The sequence below is a fragment of the Pelobates fuscus genome, chromosome 4, assembly GCF_036172605.1.
Source record: "Pelobates fuscus isolate aPelFus1 chromosome 4, aPelFus1.pri, whole genome shotgun sequence".
NCBI lineage: Eukaryota > Metazoa > Chordata > Amphibia > Anura > Pelobatidae > Pelobates > Pelobates fuscus.
Window position 1 is genome coordinate 69,854,577 of NC_086320.1, and position 22,667 is coordinate 69,877,243.

At 37.2% G+C, this 22,667-nt stretch overlaps 1 protein-coding gene across 6 annotated transcripts in view; it reads right to left on the reverse strand.

The window, feature by feature from the left end:
* Positions 1 to 248: 248 nt before the first annotated feature.
* RALYL (RALY RNA binding protein like) overlaps positions 249 to 22,667 on the reverse strand; it is a 915,472-nt gene continuing 893,053 nt past the window's right edge. For 3 of the 6 annotated variants that reach the window (XM_063451290.1, XM_063451291.1, XM_063451289.1), the window contains one exon: positions 249 to 546. The gene's annotated coding sequence lies outside the window, so the exon portion shown is untranslated. The remainder of the gene's footprint in view (positions 547 to 22,667) is intronic. The other 3 variants (XM_063451287.1, XM_063451288.1, XM_063451292.1) reach the window with 2 other exon arrangements.

A 22,667-nucleotide genomic window follows, 5' to 3' on the forward strand; every position in this document is an offset into this window, starting at 1 on the left:
TATGAATAAAAAGCACTGTGAATAGTTACACACTTTTACTAATACTGTTAAAGACTAATATTATCATTTGAAATTAAAATATTTACATTTTATTTTGTAAATAGAGCACATCAGTGCAAATATAGTTATATATTTAAGTATTTCAGTAAAGACAAACACCATTAATAAATTAAGAGTGAAAGGTGCACACACCAAAAGTAATTATAAACAGAAAATACTTGTAATAAACAAAACATTTGGCTATTCTTAAAAATAGCTCCTACAAAATATAAATTTGTATACAAGATGTCCAAATACTTATTTGCATTGTATGCAATAGCTGAATTAAAGATATTAATGGCAATTAAAAACAATTAAAAAATATCTCGGGTAAATAACACATTTACATTCTAAAACATGAAATAGACAGAACTACAATTTGAAAGTATATATGTTATCAGAGAAAATGACTCGATATTTCTGCATGGCCTTGTCTCTTCTTATACACATACAGGTCAATCCTCCGAGAATTACCAGGAAAAAAATCATATATTCATCTCTTTTGCCCTGTGAACGAAAAAATAAAAAGATGCAAAACACTGTAAAATGGGTTAACATAAGTAAACCATTTAAAGATCAATTTTTTACAGGATATTTTTCCACATTTACTAATGATCAGTAGTAATTAAATATGAACACAATCCTTTTTTTGCAGTAGAACGCACTTAAAGGGACGCTGTAGGTACCAAGACCACTTCAGCTCTTTGAAGTAGTCTGGGTGCTGTATCCCTTTTGCACCAATGCTGCAATGTAAATCATTTCACCTCCAGAGAACTGCAAGGTTTACATTGCAGCACTAAGTCTGCCTCCAGTGGCTGTCTACTGGTCCGTTATCTGACGCTGGATGTCCTCATGCTCTGCATGAGAACCTCCAGTATCAAATTTCCCACATAGGAAAGCATTGAATAATGCTTTCCTTTGGGGAGGTCTAAAGCGCATTAGGTCTCCCGGACGGCTGATGTTGGCGGGGGAGAAACTTGGATGTAGTCTGACCCAGCGCCAAGGGACATCGGCGCTGCATTCAGGTAAGTGGTTTTAACCCCTTTAGCCCCACGGAAGTGGGGGACCTATTATAATATTATTCATAATACTTAGAGTTCAGATGATATTTAGACATATTTAAGGATGTAAAATACATTTATGCTTATTAATTCTTTAGAGAACACAATACATGTACACTTTGAATTACACACTAGGGTCACTTTACAGGGGAGTAAATCAATAAACAATCATTTATAATAGGGCTGGCAAGCAATCATTTAACAATGCCCCTGTTCAAATCAAATCAGAATTTCCTATACAGATATCACTAATCTATGAATTAATCAGGAAACTACACATGGCTTCTAATCTAAACATATTTAAATAAAATAGCCTTTTATAAATAAATGTAAATGCTTTCAAGAAAAAAAGTTTTATGTCAACTCAGTATTCTTGGAACTCAAGAACACAGAAATAACTCACTTTGGTCATAAGATCTTTTTTTTTTTTAATTCTTTATTTTGGTTGTGCAAATGTTACAGTTTCGCATTTCAAATTGTTAAGCAACACAAACAATTGTAATTATATCACAGGAAGATTTAACAATATGACTTATTTTGCACATTTTTATATATTTTTTACAAGTTGATGAGGCACAGTGCTTGTGTGGGATCAAGCTACATTATGAGGTTTCTGCATCGATTGCAGGGACTAGACTAGTGTAAGGGCTGAGTGGCCTGTGAGTTTGACCTGAAGGCAAGATATATAGGTGCAGATGTGTGTTAACATTGATTTGTGTCGGGCCTTCGGCTCGTAGTAGTGCTAATTTGGGTGAGGAGGTACCTATTGATAGGTGCTCAGTGGGTTTGTGTCTTGCGATACTGGTAAAGAGCCGCAACTGAAAGAGCTATAGCAGTGTACACAGGCTTAGACGGTGTAAGAAAGGTAATTATTGGGTTAAAAGTGGATGGCTTCTTGTGAGCGCTTGGGAGTGTCTGAGCTTAGTGTATGTTGCGGGTTATTTATACTGTTGCGGTATAGCCCCTATGGGTTGAATAAAGATTTGGATTTTATGTTATGATGCTATCTTTTCCTGTTCGATTTATACATTGGTTGTGCTGGGACTGACCGTCTTGTTGAACCAAGGCATTTATGATTACATCTTAAAGAGTTGATTTATCCCTGTATGTATCAGAGTGTCACAATTTTCAGTTATAACTGCAATTTAATACTCTTAACAGGGTTCTCGGGGTGGGATGGTTTTTGCCATTTAAGGTGAATGGAACAAGTTATGTAAATGTGATACATTGTTCTTGTTATTTAATTATGATTGCAGAAATTGTAATTAGCAGGCCTCCTAATTTCTTTCAGAACAGCCCTGCCACTGGCTATACCAATGTCAAACATGCCTTTGAGTCCATCCCTGCACGTTTCTAGGTAATAAGAATGATGATTAAACTATATAACAACCATATTCTGTTTTGCAACCATATTTGAATCATTTACAAAAAAGTGCCTTAAAACCCATCTCTTTAGGAGAGCTTATGGCCTCCCAGAGTAACCTCTACCCCACATACCTGTCCCTTGCTCTCTCCTAAAGGACAGCACTATATTCTCTCCTAATGTAGAGAGGGCCCTGGTGCAAGAAGTTTTTTGGGCCCACTTTAGTGCAACAATGGCTAAAAGGAAGATGCTTAACTATCGCACAACTCCCATAATGCTTTGCCAGCTGGAGATCTCCCATTTACCACTTATCAATCCTTGCAGTGTTGTATTTGTGAGCAGTGTATATGTGTAAACATGGTTTTGCATGGAGTATGTGTGCTTTTGAATGTAGTAGTGTATGTGTATGTAGCGTTGTAATTTGCATTCAGTTGTGCATTTGTGTGTAGTGTTGTTGTTTCAATGCAAGGGTGTATTTGTGTATTGTCTTGGTGTTTGAATGCCTGGATGTATTGACATATATATTTACACTACCACATACAGATATACAAATACATTGACATAAACACACATACACACTGACACACACATATACTGACACAGATGCATACAGACTGACACACATATAGGAACACACCCATACTGAAACACTGATACACACACACACACATACTGGAATAGAGACACATACACACTAAGATATACACAGATGCACACACATACTGGGAAAGATAGACACACATACTGACACCGATACACATACACACACATACTGACACATATAAACATACACATTAATACTGGCACAATTACAAATATACATTTACACACATAATATTGACACATATAAATACACACTGACAGATACACACACACTGTGACCCCCCCAAACACACACAGTGACCCATATACACAGTGACCCCCCCACACAGAGACAGTGACCCCCCACACAAACACACTCAGTGATACACACACACAGTGACCCCCCCCACACACACACCCCACACACATTCAGTGATACAAACACACAATCAGTGATCCCCACATTTGTACACTCAGTGACACACACACACACACACACTGACTCACACACCATCAGTTTCAGAGATTAACCCTTTACATTGCAGCACATAGTGTAACGATATCTAGGAGAGGGTGATAGATACCACTTTTTCAATGCACTGTGCATATGATGTGTCACTGGGTCTAAGTGTTTGACAGTATGATCCATAGGACACTATAACTCCAGACATACACCCCGCTTCCCCCCATGGGCCCCAGATATGCTCCTGAGAGCTGTCATCATATCGTTCAAACTCCCAGTCCGGAGAGATGGTCTCTGTGGTCACTGCCATCAGCCTCCAGCGGAGTGGGAGCACTAACCCTGGCAGCCTCCTTTCCCTGTGACACTCTGGACCACGTGACTCACCACAATGCATCTCCCCCCTCCCGCACGACTCTCTATTTCAACTAGGAGGAAGTGATTGTCAAATGTGAAAGGGGCCCGGTTGCGCTCATACAGCGCCTGGCTGGGCCCCTATTTAGCGAGAGCCATCGAGTGGACTTAAGTGCATGGGCCACCCGATGGTCCCCTAAGCACGTGGGCCCCGGTTCAGCCGCACCGGCTGCACCGGCTGTAGTCTCGCCACTGACTACCACCTTGTTTGATTGCTATCTCCTATCCTATTGTGTTTTATATCCCACCTACTATAGACTGTAAGCTTGTTTGAGCAGGGTCCTCTTCAACCTATTGTTCCTGAAAGCTTTTGCAATTGTCTAATGTATTGTTAAATCTCCCCCTCCTATAATATTGTAAAGCGCTAAGGAATTTGTTGGCGCTATATAAATGCCAATAATAACAATAATAATAATATACTAAATCTTCTCTAGTAGTCTTAGACCTCTGTTCGGAAAGCTTCCAGTGGTCAAATATTGTATTATTTCTTTTTTGTTTTGATATATACCATATATACTCGAGTATAAGCCGACCCGAATATAAGCCGAGGCCCCTAATTTTACCCCAAAAAACTGGGAAAACTTATTGACTCGAGTATAAGACTAGGGTGGGAAATGCAGCAGCTACTGGTAAATTTCTAAATAAAATTAGATCCTAAAAAAATTATATTAATTGAATATTTATTTACAGTGTGTGTATATAATGAATGCAGTGTGTGTATGAGAATGCAGTGTGTATGTATGAGAATGCAGTGTGTGTGTATGAATGCAGTGTGTGTGTATGAGAATGCTGTGTGTATGAGTGCAGTGTGTGTATGAGTGCAGTGTGTGTATGAGTGCAGTGTGTGTATGAGTGCAGTGTGTGTATGAATGCAGTGTGTATGTATGAGAATGCAGTGTGTGTGTATGAATGCAGTGTGTGTGTATGAGAATGCTGTGTGTATGAGTGCAGTGTGTGTATGAGTGCAGTGTGTGTATGAGTGCAGTGTGTGTGTATGAATGCATTGTGTGTGTATGAGTGCAGTGTGTGTGTATGAATGCTGTGTGTGTGTGTGATGCAGAGCCTTGGTGGGGGGTGGGCATTTTTATTTTTTAATTATTATTTTAATATATTTTTTGTTTCATTAAAACAATTTTATTATTATTTTTTATTTTATTATTATTATTTTTTTATTATTATTAATGGTTGTCCAGTGGATGGGCACTGTGTAGGAGGGGGCTGTGGGGGCTGCAGAGAGATGTTACTTACCTCTCCTGCAGCTCCTGTCAGCTCTCTCCTCCTCCGCCGGTCCGTTCAGCACCTCGGTCAGCTCCCAGTGTAAATCTCGCGAGAGCCGCGGCTCTCGCGAGATTTACACTGTGAGCTGACAGAAGAGCTGAACGGACCGGTGGAGGAGGAGAGAGCTGACAGGAGCTGCAGGAGAGGTAAGTAACATCTCTCTGCTGAAAAATATTATTATGTACTTTAAATGTATTTAATGTGTTGATATAAATATTATAAGTTTTATTCGGATTGCTTCAAGAACACTGAAATTGAGAAGCCATACCTTGGCCTATAGAGTATTACAGACTTTCATTGTATAGGAATGGAGACCACATCTGGTTCACTTTAAGAGTGATGTTGAAGGGCTTGTTTATAGTAACCTTTGACCTAGCCTTGAAATCCTAAATTCCTTTGAAGACTCACATTTCTACAGGCAATTATTCATTACATCATGTATATAGAAGTTCTTTGTCTCACATATCTTGCCGCCAAATATAACGTATGACTTTAATCATAGATTTCAAATGATGCTAAGTAACTCCCCTTTTTCTAAGATAGCCACTTATTTTAAAGTAAGGCAATCTTATGTATACTCCCCTCTGTAACTGAATTTTAAACCCATAAAACTGATTGTAGTTTAGAATTCGTGGCCAATACCTTTAACATCAAAAATGGATAACATCTAGAAAATTGCTCTCTGTATTGGACAAAGAATGTTAAAGACATTTGTTATTACCAGATGGATTGTTATGTTTGAATAAACATAAGTTAACTGCAAGATATTTGATTCGATTGTTATGAAAACTGATATGTGACAAACAAAGATTTCACGGAATGCCAATTTCCTACATTTAATGGTGGAGAATGCGGGCACCAACAGCACCAACAACAGCAAACTTTTGAATTAAGCCTGAATTATGACTGCTACAAGCTACAAGAAGATTACTAGAAGAAGATAAGAAAATCACTGAAGAAAAGTTGAAATTGTTCCCTGAAGAAAAAGCTTTAGTACCCGGCTTGAAACAGGAGAAACACAAGTGACTGATACAGCAGGATGGCATCCCAAAAATCCTTTATTTAAACATTCAGTTTTACTATGCGAAAATAGAGTTGCGCAGGGGAAAAATCGTTCGAACGTGGAAATGCTCAGTACTGACGGAAGAATATGACGATAATATATTGATAATATATTATAATTTTGACGATAATAATTGAGATGACAATCTGGATCCTTTTATCCATACTTTATTTATGAAGAAATAAATGTTATGACGAATTGCAGATCGAAGATGGCATTTCGGAGGATTCTCAAGAAATAACTACATATTCCAAAAAGTATTCTTCCATCAGATGATGCGCACACCTGTGGAAATCAAATACTTCAAGGGTATGTGTCTTTAACATGTCTGTAGAAGTTGCTCATATGTATATTGAAACAAATTGTATTAACTGTTTAGTTAATTATGGATTGGCAGCAAAAGACTGCTGTCAAATGTAACAGGATCTGTCTGTAAAAGAGTTAATCCTGAAAACGCTATTGTGTATTGAAATGGTTAGACAGATTAACTGGTAATGAGCAAAGCAATGTGGTTAAAAGGGAAAGAAAAAGTTGCATTACTGGCAAAAGGCTTTCTGGAAACTAAAGATTCTATAAAGGAATGGTGTCAACTTAAAAAGACCAGTAATTGTTATGTTTGTAATACATCGAAACAAAAAAAGAAATGTGTTGTTAAAAACAATTGAAAAATATATGTGTTGTTGCAAGGTCTAGTAATTTACCTAGCCCCTAGTTAAACTGTAAATCTCTTTAAAAGTGTTAAACGAAGGAAATCGCCCCCCATGGCTCTCTTTTGAGAGTGCATTGGATGCAACATTAGTTGAAACAAAAACTCAGACTCTCGGCAGTTGTTGAAAGGATTAAGTAATGTCAAGGAAATTAAGATTTTAATATAATGAAAGAAATGCTTAAGAATCAGACTGATCTGTTAGACAGAACCCTTAAACAATTTCTTACATGTCCAAGATTAGACTTTGTTACTAATTTTGACAATTTGCAAAAATTGTTAGTCTGGGGAATGTTACAGATATTTTGTGGAAAAATCTGAAAGATTTGGATTAAAGTAGAAGTTGTGTGAAAAGGGCAGAAGAGAAGAAAAGATATAGGAAAATGGGGAAATTGTGCAAGGAAAAGGGTCAGATGGACACTCTCAGATTAGCCAGATTGATTAAAAATGTGTCTAAATATGATGAGCAGAGAGGACCTTTTTACAATATGAGGGTTTTTGAAGGTGAAACGAATAAACAAAAATTTAGTGATGTGGTAGCCACCAGATGTCGTTTGATCTGGCTGCCAGCCTCATTAAGTGAATGGGTTAAAAATTAACTCATTGATGTGTTGGAGGATAAAGAATGTGAAAAGCCCAGAGTTTAGTTGCAGGAATTGTTTCCAAATATATTGCTAATGGTTGTACAGTGTGCAACTGGTTTGAATAGTTTAGTATTTTCTATTTTTGATTAATTTAAATGGAGAAAATTATGATATACATGTTTGTGCTAATTTAAGGAATAAGGCATGGAATTGATTAATGATAAAAAAGAAAAAATAGTTTACTATGTCTAAAGAGTAACACAGGCAGAGTGTTAGTGAATATGTCTCTAGAATATCAGGGTAACCAAATGAGCTAGATTAAGAGATTTTGCTGCTATGGAAATTATGAAATCCTTGCAATTGTTAAAAAGGAAAAACACAGGAATAACTACAATGTTGCACAGACACACTTTTGTCTAGGGATACTTCAGCAGGACTGGCCCCTATTAAAAATGTGTCTAGTGAAGAAGGTAGAAGGAGAAATGAGGTTATTAATTGAATATGGTAATTTTAGAGTGAGGTTTAAGGAAAGACCACAAAATTAACAAAATTACCAGGGTACTAAAAACTATTCGGCCACACCCCAAGATAGATATTATAGGGTTTTATTAGAGTAATTCTATGGTATGCTATAATTGCAACCAATAAGGTCATGTTAGGAGATATTGTCCTAAATATGAAAAAAAAAAAAACTTACCCAGTGAAAGGGAAAGAAATTGAATTTCCCAGACCATAAGGATCTACAGAGAGTGGCAGCTGTAAAAACAGAGCATACATCTTCAACCAACCCCCCCTCACATATCAAATTCATGTGAAGAGTGTATACTGATGTTAAGTGCCATTGAAAGAAAGGTGTCACAAATCGACAAGTAAAATCTGCCTAAACTCACCAATAAATAGGGATGTGAAACCCCTAGCTATTATCAGATCTATCATGCTGATAACGAAGTGAAGATGGGCGACCATATATTTATGGAAGACTAGAGGGAAAAATAACAGAGTTTTATTAGAAACAGGAGCAGGAATGACTCTAATAAAACACGCTTGCCTTTAAAAATTTAAGTTATTAAATTTGGTTTTATGGCAAGCTTTAGGTGAGAGCAAAACAGGTTGAGTGGTTAAACCTAATAATTTAAGATAGTTTAGTCATGATATAACTGTAAAACAGAGTGAAGTGTCACCTTCTATACAACAAGATGATGAGGTTGTACCATATCTTAAAACTAAATACCCCACAGTGTGCTCTAAGTCTAAACAAGAGTGTGGGATAGTGAATTTGCAAGTTGTAATTGTAGTTCTAGACCCCCTGCAGTTAAACAATATAAGATCCCAAAGAATAAGAAGAAGGTGTGAATCAGGTGATAAAAGCATTGGTATCTCAAGGAGTGTTGAGAGTGGGTAATTCCAAATGTAAGTCACCATTTGGCTAATAATCAAGCCAATGGCACTTATGGTTTAATTGTAGACACGTATGTGGTGAATAAGTAAATCTCATCAGATATCATGGCGCAAATAGATGCTAATGTTAAGTACTTTCTGTATTGGATATAGTCAATGTGTTCTTTTCTATACCATTCAATCCAGATAGCTAGTATCGCTATGCTTTTACCTTTAAAAATCATCAATATCTGTTCCAGGTGTTGCTACAGGGCTTCCACGCCTCACCAGCTTACTTTCATAAAGCAATGGCTCAAGTATTGGAACCCCTGGGGTATGGGAATAAGATTTTGCAATATATTGATGATCTGTTAAGTTCAAACAGTAACCAGGGAAGAGCGTGAGCAGATACTGTGTGATAATTGTCAAACACTGGCACATAATGGGTTAAAACTGAACACATTCAAAGTGCAGATCTTGAAGGAAAGATTTACTTTCCTAGGAGTTAATATAGATCCAGAATGTAAAACGCCATGTACAGCAAGGGTTAAAGCATTGCAGCAATTGCCAAGGCCAATGACAGTGTATCATCTACAGAAATGTTTAAGCTTGATAAATGTTAGCAGAGAATTTATATATGATATGACAGGGATAGCAAAACCCTTATGCAATATGCTAAAATATAAAAGATAAGATCATCTGGACAGGGGAATTTGAAAAGAGTTAAATCTGTTAAAAGATGCTCTCACACAATCGCCTGTGCTAGCTGCTCCCATTGAAACAGTACCATATATTGTTCAATGTTACGCAGGTGTCTCTTCATTAATAGCAGTTTAATGCAAAGGTAGCATGAATCTTTACGAATGCTGGGATATTTTTCTAAAATTATGTATCCAGTGGAAAGAGGAATGTTTTCCTATGTAAAACAGCTCATGGCTGTATGATGTGCTTTAGAAGCAACACAACAAATGGCAGGATTTGGACAGATACATTTACAAACCCCCCAAATATCTAAAACTGTTACAAAATTGTTCTGAGTTAGGAGTGTATAGCCAGTTACAAAATAAACCACCCAGGGTAGAAACCAGTAAAAGCTATGTTATTCCTGATTTGATGTCAGAAGGAAATGGAAATATAATCCAGATCTCCTTTTGAGAAGCAAATAATACAAGGGATTTCTAGTTTGTATGTGGAGTGACGAGATTTTATGTTGATGGATCACATCACACAGGTTATGACATATATGACGATTAAACAAAAGAATTGCAAAGATAGACTGCCAGGCCATATGTCTGCTCAGAAAGCGGAGTTAGAGTCTGTAAAGAAAGTTCTAGAAATAACAATATATGACCCAGTGAATGTAATCAGTGACAGCAGTTATGTAGTTAAAGCTTTAACACTTCACCTCCCAATATGGAGAAAAGAGGAATGGTAGATTCTCAGGATAAAGCTTTAAAACATGCAGGTATTCTGGCAGAACTGTTTAATTATGAAAAAGAAAAAAAAGGGTTTAACTTGTTGTTGTGAAACAGACTTGTAGATCAGGAATCAAAGGAAACTTTGTTTGAGGAGTTGTAATACTTGGAAAATCTAATGAGTGCAACTGTTAGTAAAAAGACAAATAACAAATACCCTATAAGATCAGATAGAGAATGGAAGGATGTAGCTTTCAGTATAAAAAGAATGGATCTAGATACTGAAACTGGCATGTACAGGGTTAAACACAATGAAACACAAACATTTGTACCTAGTGGCTTATTACAAGAGCTGATTGTATTCAATCATCGTACACAGGGCATTTGGGTACAGGACAACTATTTAAGGTCCTGCAAAATAAATTGTATCATCCTAATTTAAAACAAAAAGTGTATAAATATATTGCAGAAGTGTCTCATATGTGCTCAATTAATCCAAGACCTAAATACAAGAAACCAAAATTGCAGAGAGTTCCTTTGGCAAAAAGCACATGGTACTCTATAAATTAAAATGAATAAAATAAAATAGAAATAAAAATGCTTTAAGATAAGAGTAATTGGTTAACATATTTACCAGGAGTATTAATGTCTATTCCTGCAAATCCAAACTCAAGTGTCACCGCATGAGTTAGTGACATGTCGAACTATGTAATCACTTTCCCTAATAAACCTTTTGTTCCAAGTTACAGCAGAACATGCTGAATAGTTAAAAGTATTACAGGAACATCTATTGTTAGAATTGAAGTTTGCTACTTCAAATGTCGTCCCTTATGGTAAACTATGTGTTAAAGTTGTACAGCGCTACGGAATCTGATGGCGCTATAAAAATAAATTAAATAAATATAAAGAAGTAACACAGGGAAATTATGCAGATATGCTTAAGCCAGGTTACAAGGCAATGGTAAATCATTTAAAACACCAGGTCTATGAAAAGCAAGTTGGGAAGGTCCTTATGGTCCTTATGTTAGTCTAAGAATAAAAATTAGAACAAACTGTGTTACAGGTTTAAAAAGCAAACATTGGTACAAAGTGTAATAAATCAATTCTTGTGTCTAGTGATCAATGTAAAAGAAATGTACTAAGGTATAAGAAATTTACTAATGTATAAGAAATTTACTAATGTATAAGAATAGTAAACTGCCATCTGTTTTTCATTACAGAACCAATACTGTTTTACATGGACAAAAACCTGTATGATTTTAAATAAAAGGACAAATTGTTTGGACTTTCAAAGGACATTATGGACTTTCAAAGAGACTGTGCTTGTGGATTCGATTGGAGAGGACAATATTTCATGGACTAAATCAAACCGATTGTGTTTTCTGGTTAATATAAACTGTATACAATTACACAGCATAATAACTATGATACCGTTATTATTAATGTTAGGTAAAATCAATGCCCAAGGTAAATTAATGAATTAGTGAAAAATGTAAAAGTAATTGTAACAAGAAGGTTGTTCTTAGGAGTTCAGAAATGAAAGGGTTAAAATGACTTGCTTCTCCCTCTTGGAGTGTAAAAAGCAATACAGACAACTGGAAATGGCTGTGTTAAAAGGCCTTTCCTTGTAAACTGATACTTAGAGACCAACATCAGAGAACAACATTAAAATCCCATAAGTAATTGGTATAAGTTATTATGATGCAATATTTTAAAATTCATTCAAATAAAGCATCAAAGAGGGGCTTGAAAAATATTATTATGTACTTTAAATGTATTTAATGTGTTGATATAAATATTATAAGTTTTATTCGGATTGCTTCAAGAACACTGAAATTGAGAAGCCATACCTTGGCCTATAGAGTATTACAGACTTTCATTGTATAGGAATGGAGACCACATCTGGTTCACTTTAAGAGTGATGTTGAAGGGCTTGTTTATAGTAACCTTTGACCTAGCCTTGAAATCCTAAATTCCTTTGAAGACTCACATTTCTACAGGCAATTATTCATTACATCATGTATATAGAAGTTCTTTGTCTCACATATCTTGCCGCCAAATATAACGTATGACTTTAATCATAGATTTCAAATGATGCTAAGTAACTCCCCTTTTTCTAAGATAGCCACTTATTTTAAAGTAAGGCAATCTTATGTATACTCCCCTCTGTAACTGAATTTTAAACCCATAAAACTGATTGTAGTTTAGAATTCGTGGCCAATACCTTTAACATCAAAAATGGATAACATCTAGAAAATTGCTCTCTGTATTGGACAAAGAATGTTAAAGACATTTGTTATTACCAGATGGATTGTTATGTTTGAATAAACATAAGTTAACTGCAAGATATTTGATTCGATTGTTATGAAAACTGATATGTGACAAACAAAGATTTCACGGAATGCCAATTTCCTACATCTGCAGCCCCCACAGCCCCCATTGTCTGTATTATGGCGATGTAAATTGCCATAATACAGACAATTGACTCGAGTATAAGCCGAGTTGGGGTTTTTCAGCACAAAAAATGTGCTGAAAAACTCGGCTTATACTCGAGTATATACGGTACTCACTAAAAAAAATACTAAATATAGCTCTGAAAATGTATGTACTGCTATCTCATATGGCAATCTGATGCACATATCTCAACCTATTTTAGTTCATAAGAAATACATATAGATGTCTCTGGAGCCTACTGGATTGATATAACAGGCCTTATAATGAGATTATGTAAACTTGTGTAACGATAAGGCAGCAAAATTGAATTAATGCACATTGCTTGCTCAGTGCTAAGACACACATTTGTTCTTACTGTCCCCTTTTCACAGTATGTACTTTAAATATTGCTGTAAATGACAGTAGGAAGGTTTTATCAAGAATAAGACAGATTCTCCAATGTTCTTTTCTTAGCACACAAAAAAAATTAAGGTCTCATGTTAATATTGTACATGTCTGAGAGACATGGTCTTTCTTGTTTTGTATTCTAATTGCTGTTGTCAATCACATTTTTTCTTGTTCAGAGGTTTTCAATCTCACTATTTTAAGGGTCACAAAAGCCACTAGTCTAAATGCATATTTTTATTTTTATTGGTTGATGGGAACACATTGCTCTGTCAGACTCATTGTTCATGTTCGTATACAAGTGTATGTGTCTATAAAAGTTACACTCCTTGGAATCTCTAAGCAATATCAGTATGTGTCCCAGTTCCCCTATCAGGAGGCGATATGTGAATGTTTTTTTTAAGGGTTTTTTTTGCCCTGCAAATGATGTGATTTTTTTGGTAGGTATGAGCTCAATCATTCTTACTATAAATGCTACAGCCAGTAAGTCAATTGAAGCGTCAGCAAATTACCAGTTACTATGGATCTCACTGTACCTGGCCACCAAACAAACTATGGGGACTGGATAAATAAGAAAAATACTTATGTCTCTTGTACCTGACTGTATTGAGAAAGAATCCCTTACCAATCTCTCAACCACTAATGTAGTAGACAGAAGGATTTGTCACTAGAAATTCATTAGAAATTCTGATTTGTCAGGCCTAGTAACACTGTAGTCTGTAATTGCCCAGTTTTGGTAATGCTTGTACACCAAACATGTCAAACTTGCGGCCCTCTGGCCTCATGCGGCCCACTATGAATGTATTTGCGGCCGACTTGCCCTGGGGCCGCTTTGTGCTTGTCCTCATCTGGTGGTAAGTAGGCAATCCAGTATATTATTAGTGGCACTAATCTCAAATTTACCTGACATTAAAGATACACTATTGTCACCAGAACCACTACAGATTAATGTAGTGGTTCTGGTGTCTACAACCTGTCCCTGCAGGCTTTTTAATGTAAGCTCACTGCCTTTTCAGAGAAAAGACACTGTGTGCAGCACTGGCATTGGCTCATATGGCATATCATATGGGTGGGACATTGTGATGTCACATGGTGGACAGAGCATATGGGGGGGGGCAGCAAATTGTTGTTTGCCTAGGGCGGCAAAAAGCTCTGCACCTGCCCTTGGCCCACATTAACTTAAACCTTTTATTTGGCCCATGTTAGCCTTTGAGTTTGACATGCTTGTTGTACACAATGTGTTAATTTACTGTTCTTGGCTGACTGTCATTGCTCTGTCTCACTGCATCAGGAATGAGTCAATGAGCAAAATAATCAGGTAGGGGATTTGTAGACAAAGTTAGTATTTTTAAAGTAACAGGTTATTTTATATATGACATCAATACACAACTACAATATTAATGAGATAGCAGGAGATAAATAGAGGCCTTGCTAAAGGAGTAATATATAATCTTCTTTTGTAATACGAAAAACAGACCAAGATTTACAGCCTGCAAAGTGGGGATCACATACTTAAAACCAAAATGTAATCTGATTTGTTAAAGCAAAATCTTAAAGGAGCTGTTTTGCAAGCAAATGTACCTATTTAAAATATTTTTATCTCTCAACTGTCTCTCAATTCCTTGGCAAACACTTAAAGTAATTGAGAGACAGGAAGAGCAGCACCCACAGGAGGTCCCCTGCTCTACACCCATATGCACTGTGGTTGCCATGGTAACTTCCTAGCCGTGAGTGTAGTGACATAACCTCATTTAGACGCTGGCAACAAAGACTGCATGACTGTGTCATGGAGGAGATCTTCCCTGCTTGGCGAAGTGTAATCAAAAAGTAAATGGGAACACCAGGCTTACACATTATTAGCAGTGGTGTCCCAGTTCTATCCTCTTGCAAAAATATTATAGGAACACTATAGATACCCAGACCATTTTATGTCAATGAAGTACCTCCACCCCCCATTTTAATCCTGCAATGTAAAACGTTCTGCAGGAATGGTTAACTTGCCTCTAGGGGCTGTCAATATGAACCCAAAACCCATATTACTTGTCTCGAGACTTGCCTGCCTGAGTGATCTGATTGGCTTAATAACCATAAAGAAGAATGTGATTGCTTTGAATAATTATGGCATGTGAATGATTCAAATTGTTAGTGGTTTTGAAGAAGAAAACATGGCATTCTTGTGCCACAGTGAAAATCAAACAGGAGACGTTATAATAAGTGCTTTGAATTTGGCTGCTGCCATTTATCTCAGATTGGATCATGTTATGATCAGGCCGTTCTCTCTTGTTTTAAGTTTCATTATTTGGGAATGCATCAACATTTCTGAATTGCTCAAATTATACTAGAATCTACAATGTGTAATTTTAACAGCAACACTGTTAAATGCATACAATTCAGATATGTCTGACACCTTGTACAAGTCACCTCATTATCTCAGGCCTCTTTAATTTACACAGTAAACTCAACTGTTTCATAAAATTATGGAACCACTGAGTCTGTCTTCTAGAAAAATACCAGAGTTGAAGTCAAGTATATTTATTTTAGTATGTGTTTTAGCAACAATTAAACTTCCTGACTGCATTTTACCGACAAATCCCATTTCCTTACATTAAAACACCTCTCTATCACTCCAAACATATAATTCTCCAGTTGTTAACTCTTCTATTCCTCTCTCCAAATCTGTTTTTTTTTTTTTTTTTTTGGGGTGGGGGGTCTTTCTTGAATCTTTGTTATAAAATGTAAAAGATGATGTAGGGACTACTTTGTCTTATGTAGTTTTTCTACACTTGACAAGTTTTGACAAAGGGTGATAAGTGATAAGCCACACTTCCTTTTTCAAGATTTGCCCAGTAACAGAGCCACTTTATTACTAATGCAACATACCTAATTTCGAAAATTCCTCTGACTTGCAAGATGAATTACATTTTTATTGTAATACGTATAATCGTATATATTATTTTTTTATTAGTTATTTAAACATTTTTAAAAATGTTTTATTAAAATTTTATTTGTGATGAATGGATATCATGAAGCTGAGAAATAATTTTGTATTAGCAAGATGCAATTTGCTACATAAAAGGCAATAAACACATAACAGAGTTGGGGAATTAGGATTAAGATAATGAAAGGTTCTTGGCTCTGAAGCTTTTTGAATTCAATATTTCCTAGTTGCAATGGATTTAGGTTGAATATAATAGGATGCTTGCTATCTCTGCACAACGTGTTTCTGTGATTAAAGAGTTTAACAGCCAACAATTCCACAAACGGATTCATTATTTTGTTCTGTTGCTTGTTTATAAAACAATTGTTCCTCGTTTATTGGTTCTTTAGCAGACACGATTAAACTGCATGGTTGAAAGAAACTTCACAATTAAGGGGAACTATAGCTGTGTCTGGAAGACTACCACCAATATTTATCAGTCACTTTGTCGTTCCATCTGTTGTGCTATCTATCAATTTCTCCATGTAATACATCATTCTTTTTTCATCGCTTACTGTCTGTGTCAATATATAACTATGTTTTTAACTATGTTGACTTGTTTACCTTATACCTATGCAGACAACAACACTAACCAATCATACAAATATAATTGTTAAAAATTTACAGAAGACTTTAAATATATTTGCCTACATGATCATTATTATTTCTTAGGGATTTTTTTATTTTTTATTATTTTCTGTTGTAATAACGATATCAGAAATAAAGCATTTTTCATTATTCATCGAAAAAGCCCAATCATTTATTAATAAACCATATGGTTGCATATTGCATAGATTATTTTAGTTTATGTAATCATTCCAACTGAATAAGATATACCAATATGGCCCTAATTGTGATTCATACTATGAATCACAATTAGCAACATCCGCATTGCTCGTGATTAAAACAAATAACAAATTGTTTAGATCTTTTCAAGCAACATTAAACATGCAACTACCCTTTGAATGATAGGTGTTTTAGTAGACAATGTTATTCATACAAGTGTGAATTATCAGAAATTTTAAGCAAATTCACATTCCAGGATATAATAACCAAATTGGGAAACAAATCAAGACATGTCTTTAGTTCACAAAATAAAAAAAAATAAAAAACACTATGTAGATAGATGCATGTAGAAGTTAAACTGTCTAAAAAGCTTATCTATTACTATATTCGTAAACTTGGAATTAAAGGTACTCAGAATAAAATATGAGCTTCGGACAAAATGGAAATTTACAATTTAGCAAATGTCTTCTGTACTGAATTATGATTTGATAGGTGCTCTTTGTAAATTTTCAGAACGCTAAATCACATTTGTTACAGGAAAACTGAATAATTAATCAACACATGGCTTCATTTACTTTGTAGAAAACACACAGCAGGAAAATAGTCCAAAAATCAATTAAACGCTTAGAAAATATAATTGCTAATATTAAATCTAAAACACTCAAATATAAACCAATAACTACTTTACAAACTATAAATGTACAAGGTGTATCTAACACTACTAGCCTTATGTTCAAATTAAGTATCAATATTTTTTTTTTCTGGAGACATACAGTTCAATTTTGCATATGTACTATAAAACCATTTTTAAAAGAAAATAATTTTTTTTGTTCTCTACATGAGATCAGTAAGTGAAATAGGACACATAAATAAGACAGCGATAAGTCAACAACTAAATGAATGTAGTATAAATAATAAACAGCCATACTGCGGGGTTATGACACAGGCATGCCTTCTGAGAGTTGTAGCCAACAGTTAGTTACTTTAACGTGTCTCCCTACATCTTAGCATATCATTCTCACAGTTTTCTGATGTTCTTTCTTCATTGCTTCCTCGTTTTTACATTTATTTCAGCATTCCTCCCTACTTCTATCAACTGGAATTACAGATAAGAACCAACTGGACCATCTTTCCAGTTCACAGTGAACACCCAAGATGGACGTGTATATATTTCCTTTAGGGGTAGCCCTTTGTACTTATAACATATTAATGATGTGCTGTACCTGTATTTTAGCTTTAACATTTGTGTTTTAAGGCTAATTAAAAAACCTACTATCCAATATAGAAATATCTATTTTCTCATGCTACTCAACGTCTAGTATTTCCTATTATAAGACTTTTATTTTTATTAAAACCAATTCTCCCAGGGGGGCTGAACTGGCTTCTGTTCATGTTGGTGTAGCCAGGGGTAGGCAACCTTTTGCACTCCAGATGTTGAGGACTACATCTCCCATAATGCATTTACATCCATAATGCTGGCAAGACATCAGGTGAGATGCAGTTTACAACATCTGGCTTTCCACAGTTTGCCTACCCCTGCCCTAGACCAACTGGATGATGTCTGACTTCTTAGAACAAAGTACCAGTTGAAAAAAAAATCTTTAAAATATTGAGCTTTCTAGATTCCTTTTTACAACTTAAATCATAAATATGCATAATGTTTGTTTGAAGTCTCAAGATAGCTTTTTTTTTCTGTTTGTTATCTATTAACTTACAGTCATAAAATAGATTTATAAAGAATTAGAAAGAATAGAACAGATTCATATTTGCTTTTTAACCATACATTGCAGTATTCAGTTTTAACCAGAGAGCAAATGTTATTTTCTATTGTGTGAGTGGTTATATACAACTTAACATGAGACTACTGCTCTGTTAGTGTGAACTGATGCATTAAATGCCATTTGCACAACAGTGAATTGAAAAATATGTTGGGAAACTGAGGGAAGTTAATAAAAGACAGAAATAGGAACTTGTTTATTGGAGCAGGAAGGAAAGCTACATCTATAAACATTGCTCTGACATCCGTTATAAGGCAGTATATTTTATAGACTTGTGCATTTAATTTTTTTTTTTTCAATTTGACAATTTTTATTTTACTTGTTCGAAAATCCAAACTGGGATACAGAAGGAAAGAAGGGGTGGGTAAAAAAGACTCGTACATTGCGACAATCCATGTACAGTGATACAATTTCAAAAGTCACAAACGGAAAGTACTCATACATGCTATTGGTATCTTATCATATAATTTTTTGCGTGGATTGTCTCTCATTTGATTATTCCTGTGCTCTCCAAGGAAGGGGGGAAGGGGGGGGGGATTTAGGAGAGGGGGAGATGGGGAAGGAGTACCTTACTTCGCTATACATATTTACATAGTGGGTATGTAGCCTGCCTCTCTTTCTCCAGGGCCGCTGACCCGATAAACCTCGCCTTCACCTCCTGAATACAGACGCTCGTTCCTGATTTTTTGGTTTGTCTACTGCTCCTACCTAAGTATTTTCCTTGTCCCTCCTTTAACCTCTATTTTTTCTCTTGATTTGTTTTTTTTTTTTTTTTTTTTTTTTTTTTTTTTTTTGTGTTTCTTCCTTATATTTCCCTTTGTGTGAAGATAACGCGTGTCCCTATCTCCTTAGGGGTTCAGCCCTTTGTCCCTTTCTATGTATGCTTCCCATTCTTTCTTGGCCTGTATCATATGTTTCGATGGGTGAATCCCTTGGTATGTCCCAGTCTCATATGTCAGATTAAGTGTTGTTTGTTGGATGACGTCTGATCTAGTAGGTGCTTGTGTTTGTTTCCACTTCCTAGCTATTGAAAGGTTTGCTGCCATTAGTATATGGAAAATGAGGCTGGCTTGTGATTTATTGTGGGCATCTAGCGACATGCATAGTAGAGCTGTTTCTGGAGTGAGCTTATTGTCTATGCGTAGCGCTCCTTTTATTATCCCTTCTATCTTGCTCCAGTATTCTTTGATGGCCGTGCAGGCCCACCAGATGTGGAGCATAGTGCCTTCTGCTTTAGAGCATCTCCAGCAGAGCCTGGAAGTGCCTGGGTATATATTGGCCAGTCTGGTCGGGACCAGGTACCATCTATATTGCAGCTTGCGAAGGAGCTCTAGGTGGGAGGCGCATCTGGACCTACCCTTGTGTGCAGTGAATGCCTTTTTCCATTGCTCATCTGTAAGTGTCATGCCTAATTCCCTATGCCAGGCTTCTCTAAAATTGTCTTTTTGTGGTTGGTCTGTGGAGTCATTGAGAGCGGCATACATAATCGACAGCGGCTTTTTGGGCATGTTCATAGACGTACATGCTTTTTCTATGCTTTTCGCGAGTGTCGGTACGGTTGTGGTGGTGTTGTGCGACAATATGCCTTTTAATTGGAGGTAGGAAAATATCAACCTCTGCGGCAGGTCGAACTCAGCTTGCAAGTCAGGGAATTGTTTCATGCGTCCATGGCTAAACAGGTGAGTGACCAGCGTGCACCCATTTTCGGTCCATCCCCGGTAGTCAAAATTGGGGTATGCTATATGTAAGCTGTATAAGGGAGTGGCCATTGTCCATTTGGTGGAGTACCCCAGCTGTGGTATGGCTTTGTCCCATATCCTCAGCAGGGTGTCTGTTGTGATGGGCATCTCAGGGAGCGCCGGGCGGCTCCCATGAGGTACCCAGAAGAGGTATTTGAGGCCTTTGGGACAAGTCCATGTGGACTCCATCTCCACCCATTGTGGTGGGTTTTGTGTCGTATGTGCCTGTAGTGCTGTGGACAGCAGTGCTGCTCTGTAGTATGTTTGGACCTCTGGCAAGCCCAACCCTCCCTGCGACACCTGTCTGGTGAGGATCTTTGTGGCTACTCTCACTTTTTTGTGTGCCCATACGAAACTAGTGAGGGTGTTTTGCAGCCTTCTGAGGTATATGTGGGGCAGTGGAATCTGCAGTGTTCTGAGCAGGTATTGGTATTTTGGCAGCAGCATCATCTTTACCGCCGCTAGTCTCCCTATCCAGGACATATATTTATTCTCCCATTGTTTTAATGTGTCGCTGATTTCTCTCTGCAGTCTCCCATAGTTGAGCTCTAGGAGGCCTTGCGGCTCCTTTGGGATTCTCAAACCCAGGAAGGTGAGGTGGTCGTCTCTCCAGTCTAAGGGGAAAGCGTGTTTCAAGTTGTCTATGTCTCTCCGTGGTATCCCTATTCCCATTGCCTGCGTTTTCGAGATGTTAAGCTTGTAATATGAGTGTCCTCCATATGTTTCTATTTCATGTAGTAGATTTGGCAAAGATATGTTAGGTTGCGTGAGGGTAAGTAATATGTCGTCGGCGAATAGGTTCGCCTTGTACAATTTGTTCCCTATCTCCACCCCATGAATCGCTGTGTTCTCCCTTATTCTTATCGCCAACGGCTCCAGCGCCAGTACGTAGAGTAGTGGGGACAGGGGGCACCCTTGTCTCGTTCCGTTTGTGAGCCGGAACGGCTGCGATAAGAATCCCGCATTAAGTACTCTCGCTGAGGGGTCACTATAGAGGGCTTTGACCACCGACACAAACCCTTCGGGGATATCGAATCTACCTAATACCTGCTGGAGGAATCCCCAGTGCAGTCGGTCAAATGCCTTCTCGGCGTCAAGGGATACCATGAGACCTGCCCTTTTACTGATTTTCAGGTAGTGGAGTATGTTAAGAACCTTCCTCGTGTTGTCCGCCCCCTGTCTCCCTTTGATAAAACCTACTTGATCATTGTGGATGATGTGCGGTAATATTTTTCCCAGGCGGTTGGCATATAGTTTAGCGAAAAGCTTGGCATCGGTGTTTAAGAGGGATATAGGTCTAAAGTTCTGCGGCATCGTTGGGGGTTTGTTCGGTTTGGGGAGTGTTACAATATGCGCTGCTAATGTTTCCCTGGGAAGTTCCCCCTTGAGGGCCGCCTCTGTAAACAATCTAGCCATGTAGGGTGCTAGTATGGTGCTAAACCTCTTGTAGTAGTGGTTGTCAAACCCGTCTGGCCCTGGTGATTTCCCCAATGGGAGATCTTTGATCAGGTCTATGATTTCTTGTTCCTCAATTGGTTTGGTGAGTGCTGTTTTATGTTGAGCTGTGATCTTAGGTATCGTAATCTTGTCTAGGTAATTACTAATGTTGAGGTTCGTCGGGTGCCTCATTTGTGTGTTGTGCTTTATGTTATAGAGGGAGGAGTAGTATGTGGCGAACACTTCACTGATTCCCTTAGGGGTGTATATTTTGGATCCCGTTTGGTCTATGAGGTAGGATATTTTTTGATTCGTCTGCCTGGTTTTTAGGCGTTGCGCTAATAGCTTGCTAGCTCTGTTGCCCTGGACATAATGTGACAGTCTGAGTCGCTGCATGTTTAAGTTAACCATGTCTAGTGCGTGTTGGAGTATGAGCTTATTGAGTTGGGCAATCTTGGTTTTTGCCTCTACTGTCGGTATGGTTTGGTTCAATCTGTTTGTCTCGTAAAGTTCTTTTTGCCATGTTCTAAGTTGTGTTTGCCGCTGTTTTTTCACGTATGCCGCTCTGCGTATTAGTAGGCCTCTCGCTACTGATTTGTGTGCTAACCACAGGGTAGCATCTGAGACATCTTTAGTGTCATTTAGTTGGAAATACGTGTGGATATCACCTGCCAGTGTGTCTGCAAACCTCTCGTCTCTCAGCAGGGAGTTATTAATTTTCCAAGGGCTGCGGTGTTTAAAGTCATATTTGTTTTTTAATTCTAGGGTTA